The sequence below is a fragment of the Macaca fascicularis genome, chromosome 14, assembly GCF_037993035.2.
Source record: "Macaca fascicularis isolate 582-1 chromosome 14, T2T-MFA8v1.1".
Lineage (NCBI taxonomy): Eukaryota > Metazoa > Chordata > Mammalia > Primates > Cercopithecidae > Macaca > Macaca fascicularis.
In genome coordinates, this window is record NC_088388.1 from 8,003,669 (window position 1) to 8,009,878 (window position 6,210).

At 45.4% G+C, this 6,210-nt stretch overlaps 1 non-coding gene across 1 annotated transcript; it reads right to left on the minus strand.

The window, feature by feature from the left end:
- Positions 1–335: 335 nt before the first annotated feature.
- LOC123568977 (U1 spliceosomal RNA) lies at positions 336–499 on the minus strand. Its single transcript, XR_006692519.1, has one exon. It is a non-coding gene; the product is annotated as a U1 spliceosomal RNA (small nuclear RNA).
- Between the last annotated feature and the right edge of the window lie 5,711 nt (positions 500–6,210).

Below are 6,210 nucleotides of genomic sequence, written 5' to 3' on the forward strand. Positions count from 1 at the left end.
TAATCCTGGCACTTTGGGAGGCCAAGGCGGGCAAATCATGAAGTCAGGAGTTCGAGACCAGCCTGGCCAATGTGGTGAAACCCCGTCTCTACTAAAGATACAAAAAATTAGCCAGGCATGGTGGCATGCACCTGTCATCCCAGCTACTCAGGAGGCTGAGGCGGGAGAATCGCTGGAACCTGGGAGGTGGAGGTTGCAGTGAGCCAAGATTGCACCACTGCATTCCACCCTGGGTGACAGGACAAGTCTCCATCTCAAAAAAAAAAAAAAAAAAAAAAAAAAGAAAAGAAAAAAAGAGAAGAAGAAAAAAGAAAAGAAAACAAAGAAATTTGGCACAGGAGCAAGCGCAAGTGCAGTCCCCCACTACCACAAACAATGCAGTTGAGTTTCCCGCGTTTAGGGAAATTACAGGGGTCAGCACACCTGGAGTGCAATGGATGAGCCTTACCCTGGGAGAACCACCTACGTGATCATGGTATCTCCCCTGCCAGGTAAGTCATTGTGGTTTAAATGTGCATTTCCCTAATGACTAATGACATTGAGTATATTTTATTTGCTAACTTATCACATATATACCTTCCTTGGTATGGTGTCTGTTCACATCATCTCCGGTTTTTTTGTTGTTTTGTTCTGTTGTTGCTTTGTTTTGTTTTTTGAGACAGAGTCTCGCTCTGTCGCCCAGGCTGGAGTGCAGTGGTGCGATCTCGGCTCACTGAAACCTTCGCCTCCCAGGTTCAAGTGATTCTCCTGCCTCAGCCTCCCAAGTAGCTGGGGCAACAGGTGCGCACCACCACACCCAGCTAATTTTTTGTATTTTTAGTAGAGACGGGTTTCACCATGCTGGCCAGACTGGTCCTGAGCTCCTGACCTCAAGTGTTCCACCTGCCTCAGCCTCCCAAAGTGCTGGGATTACAGGTGTGAGCCACTGCACCCAGCCAATCATCTCCATTTAAAAATGAATTATTGTTACTGAGTTATATATTTTAATATATTCTAGGTCCAAGTCTTTTGTCAGATATATGTTTTGCAAATATTTTCTCCCAGTCTGTGACTTGTCTTTTTATGTTCATAACAGTGTATTTTAAAGAGTTAAAGATTTTTTGTGGTTTTTTTTTTTTGAGATGGAGTCTTGCTCTGTCACCCAGGCTGAAGTGCAGTGGTGCGATCTCGGCTCACTGTAACGTCAGCCTCCCGGGTTCAAGTGATTCTCCTGCCTCAGCCTCCCGAGTAGCTGGCACTACAGGCATGTGCCACTATGCCCAACTAATTTTTTTGTATTTTTAGTAGAAACGGGGTTTCACCATGTTAGCCAGGATGGTCTCGATCTCCTGACCTCGTGATCCTCCTGCCTCAGCCTCCCAAAGTGCTGGGATTACAGGCGTGAGCCACCGCGCCCAGCCAAGAGTTAAAGTTTTTAATTTTGGTGAATTCCAGTTTATACTGTTTTCTTTTATGGATCATGCTTTTTGGTGTCATAACTAAGAAAATGATCCCTTCACTAAGATCACAAGTATTTTCTCCTATGTTTTCTCTCAGAAGTATCATTCGTATAGTGCTTACAGGTAGATTTCCTGTCTCATACTCCACTGTTTTGATTACAGTTCACTTGTAATCTAGATTAGGGCTTGTATTAGAAACATGCACTTAGAGGTGTTTTGTTTGTTTGTTTTTAAATGGAGTCTCCCTCTGTCGACCAGGCTGGAGTATAGTGGCATGATCTCGGCTCACTGCAGCCTCTGCCTCCTGGCTTCCCGGCTCTCATCCTCCTGAGTAGCTAACACTACAGGTGCTGCCACCATGCCCTGGTAATTTTTAAATTTTTTGCAGAGACAGGATTTCACCATGTTGCCCAGGCTAGTCTCAAACTCCTGGGCTCAAATGATCCTCCCTCCTTGGCCTCCCAAAGTGATGGGATCACAGGCATGAGCCATTGTGTCCAGCCTTACATATTATTTTCATAACTCATTAATCTCTATTTTTTAAAAAATGTTGTATACAGTATGCTGTTGATATATTTTTTCCATAGCTGTTTTTCTTATTCCAGAAATAACATGAAAGTCTTTGTGTCGGCCGGATGCAGTGGCTCACACCTGTAATCCCAGCACTTTAGGAGGCCAAGGAGGGTGGACACCTAAAGTCAGGAGTTTGAGACCAGTCTGGCCAACATGGTGAAACCCCATCTCTAACAAAACTATAAAAATTAGTAAAGTGTGGTGGCAGGCGCCTGTAATCCCAGCTCCTTGGGAGACTGAGACAGGAGAATCGCTTGAATCTGGGAGGTGGAGATTGCAGTGAGCTGAGATTGTGTCATTGCACTCCAGCCTGGATGACAGAGTGAGACTCTGTCTCAAAAAAAAAGAAAGAAAGAGAGAGAGAGAAAGAAAGAAAAAGAAAGAAAGAAAGAGAGAAGGAAGAAAGGAAGGAAGGAAGGAGAAAGGAAGAAAGAAAAAAGAAAGAAAGAAAGAGAAGGAAGGAGGGAGGGAGGGAGGAAGGAAAAAAGAGAGAGAGAGAGAAAGAAAGAAAGAAAGAAAGAAAGAAAGAAAGAGAAAGGAAGGAAGGAAGGAAGGAAGGAAGGAAGGAAGGAAGGAAGGAAGGAAGGAAGAGGCTGGGTGCGGTGGCTCACGCCTGTAATCCCAGCACTTTGGGAGGCTGAGGTGGGTGGATCACAAGGTCAGAAGTTCGAGACCAGCCTGACCAACATGGTGAAGCCCCTATCTCTACTAAAAATACAAAAACTAGGCGGGCGTGGTGGTGCACACTTATAATACCAGCTACACAGGAGGCTGAGGCAGGAGAATTGCCTGAACCCGGGGGGCAGAGGATGCAGTGAGCCGAGATCGTGCCATTGTACTCCAGCTTGGGCCACAGAGCAAGACTCTGTCTCAAAAAAAAAAAAAAGAGAGAGAGAGACAGAGAGAGAGAAAAAGAAAGAAAGAAAGAAAGAAAGAAAGGAGAAAAGAAAGAATGAACGAAAGAAAGAAAGAAGAAAGAAAGAAAGTGTGTCATGACAAAAACTTTGTACGTGCAAGTTTAAGTTTAAAAAATAATTCAGAGGATTCAGGCTCTGGAGACAGAAGAAATTCCTATGAGTTAAGATCGTGTCTTATTGTTCCCTGATAGTAAAATAAGGAGGCTTCCCAGGTGGTGCAAAGGCTTTCAGATGTGTTAGAAAACTGAGGTTGAAAGACCTCCTCATTACGTCTGCATTTCCTAAAGATGTTGGAAGAGTTTAGCCATTGTTTTTCATCTAACTTCAAATGGCTTTCACTATGGTGCAATTTCTTTTGTACTTTCCCCAATGAACTAAGCATGGAAATAGCAAAAGAAACATACAATATGATTTCTTTGACATAAAGTCCAGAACAGAGCTGCCAGCATCTCCAACACCAGCCTTGGCTTCATCTATAGGTCAGTGGAATGTTTCCCCTCTGCTTCAGCTGGAAAATTATCTTGGCATGATCCCACCAGTAATCAGGTCCTGCCACTCATCCACCTGTTTCTCACCATAACTCTGATGTCCCTGTCAAATTTCTGCAGTCTGCTCTTTGTAGACGAAACAGATCAGTTTCATTTCAACAGATTTTAAATCATCACATAATAAATCATTTTGCATTGATTCCTAGGTTCAAGTGGTCCTCCTGCCTCAGCCTCCCAAGTAGCTGGAACTACAGACACACGCCACCTCGCCCTTCTAATTTTTGCCTTTTTAGTAGATATAGGGTTTCACCATGTTGGCCAGGCTGGTCTCAAACTCCCGATCTCAGGTGATCCACCCAGCTTGGCCTTCCAAAGCGCTGGGATTACAGGTGTGAGCCACCATGCCCGGCCCCTCCTACCATCTTTGAAGCCTAGAGTAGTAAGACCAAGGAGCAACTTCCTTGAGTGGGAGCTCATATCCACTGAGTAAAGTTTTCCCCTTTGACTTTAGGATCTGACAGGTAAACTACACAGTTCAGTTGACTTCCATCTCCTCTGCTTATAGAAGCCCATCTTGCTAGAAATCCCGTCCTCAGCCTCATCAATAGAGGGCGCTGAAGAGACACTGGAGGAGACAAGCGCAGCACCCACTTTCTGTGGCGCTCAGCTCTTGGGTAGGCAGAGTTTTCCACACCAGGCTCCTTCCTGCAGGCCACAGCTTTCCATACCATCAGGCCGACACATAATAGTTTTTCCAGGGACCAGATCCTGCTGAGATCAGCTTCTCCAGCTCCCAATTCCTGACCATTCAGTGACCAGCAGCACCCAGCAGCCAGCAGCTTCCCCTGGCATAGCCTCTGGCAGTTTTACAGTGTTGCCCAAGGCACTTCAAATGTCTCATCAGCCATGGCCTTGCTCTCTCCAGCGTGGTCTGGATCCCTGGCTTGGAGTGGGGCTCTTCCTTGGGTGCTCTATGTTAGCCCTCAGGGCAGCGGCTTCTACCTCTATCCTTCTATCTGCTATTTCTTTCTTTCTTTCTTTCTTTCTTTTTTTTTTTTTTTTTTTTTTTTTTTGAGACAGGACCTTACTTTGTCGCCCAGGCTGGAGTGCATGGTGTGATCACAGCTCACTACAGCCTTGACTTCAGGAACTCAAGCGATCCTCCCACCTCAGCTTCCCGGTTAGCTGGGACTATAGGCACATGCCACCACACCCAGCTGACTTTTAAAACTTTGTATAGAGACAGGGTTTCACCATGTTGCCTAGGGTGGTCTCGAACTCCTAGTCTCAAGCAATTCGCTCACCTCGGCCTTCCAAAGTGCTGGGATTACAGGTATGAGCCACCGCGCCTGGCCTATGTTTTCGTTCTGTAGTGTTCTCTTCAACTCTCATTAGTCAATCCCGCATGATTTCAATCCCCTAATAACTCCTTATGTTGGACTTTTGCTGTTCAAATGACTGTGTAGATTCTGTCTCCTGATTAGCCTTTGACTGATATGATACTGTAGTAGTATTGCTTGATTTTCTTGTTCTTTTTTTTTTTTTTTTTTTGACAGGATCTTACTCTGTTGCCCAGGCCAGCAGGCCAGGGTACAGTGGCATAATCATGGCTCATTGCCACATTGACCTCCTGGGCTCAAGTGATCCTCCCACATCAGCCTCCCAAGTAGTTGGGGCCACAGGTATGTGCCACTATGCCTGGCTAATTTATTATTATTTTTAAATAGAGATGTGGTCTTGCCATGTTGCCCAGGCTGGTTGTGAACTCTTGGGTTCAAGCAATCCACTTGCCTCAGCCTCTCAAAGTGCTGAGATTACAGATGTGAGCCACAGTGCCCAGCCCATGGTTCTTTTTAAATTTGTCATTAGGCCAGGCTTGGTGGCTCACGCCTGTAATCCCAGTACTTTGGGAGGCCAAGGTGGGCAGATCACTTGAGGTCAGGAGTTCAAGACCAGCCTGGCCAACATGGTGAAACCCCGTCTCTGCTAAAAATACAAAAATTAGCCGGACGTAGTGGCAGGCGCCTGTAATCCCAGCTACTCGAGAGGCTGAGGCAGGAAAATCGCTTGAACCCAGGAGGCGGAGGTTGCAGTGAGTCAAGATTGCCCCACTATAATCCAGCCTGGGCAACAGAGTGAGACTCTGTCTTAAAAAAAAAAAAATTAAATCTGTTGTTAGTTATTCTCTCTCATGTCTTCTCCAAGATGAATTTCAAAAGCAGTTTTCATATGCTATAAAATAACTCTCAGAGTCTAATTATAACATTAAAATAATGTTAAGTTGTTGAGAAAATAACAAGTTAAGTTGTTGAGACTTTTTTTTTTTTTTTTTTAATGGGGTCTCACTCTGTCACCTAGGCTGGAATGCAGTGGCGAGATCTTGGCCCACTGTAACCTCTGCCTCCCAGGCTCAAAAGCAATCCTCTCACCTCAGCCTCTTAAGTAGCTGGGACTACAAGTGCATACCACCACGCCAGGCTAATTTTCTGTATTTTTGGTAGAGACAGGGCTTTGCCATGTTGCCCAGGCTGGTCTTGAACTCCTGAGCTGAAGTGATCCTCCCACCTCTGCCTCTCAAAGTTCTGGGATTACAGGCGTGAGCCACTGCACCCAGCCTATTGAGACTTCTTATAAAGTGTCTACTCAGAAACATGAGTTAGCCCCTAAAGGATGTAATGCTCTTGGTGGCTGGCTGCTCATTCTTGCTTATGGGAAGTTGTTTCTTCATTTGGCTATGAGCATGTTGAGAAGGGCTGTGTTCCATTGAAGTGTTCTCGTAGTTGCTTCTGCTGT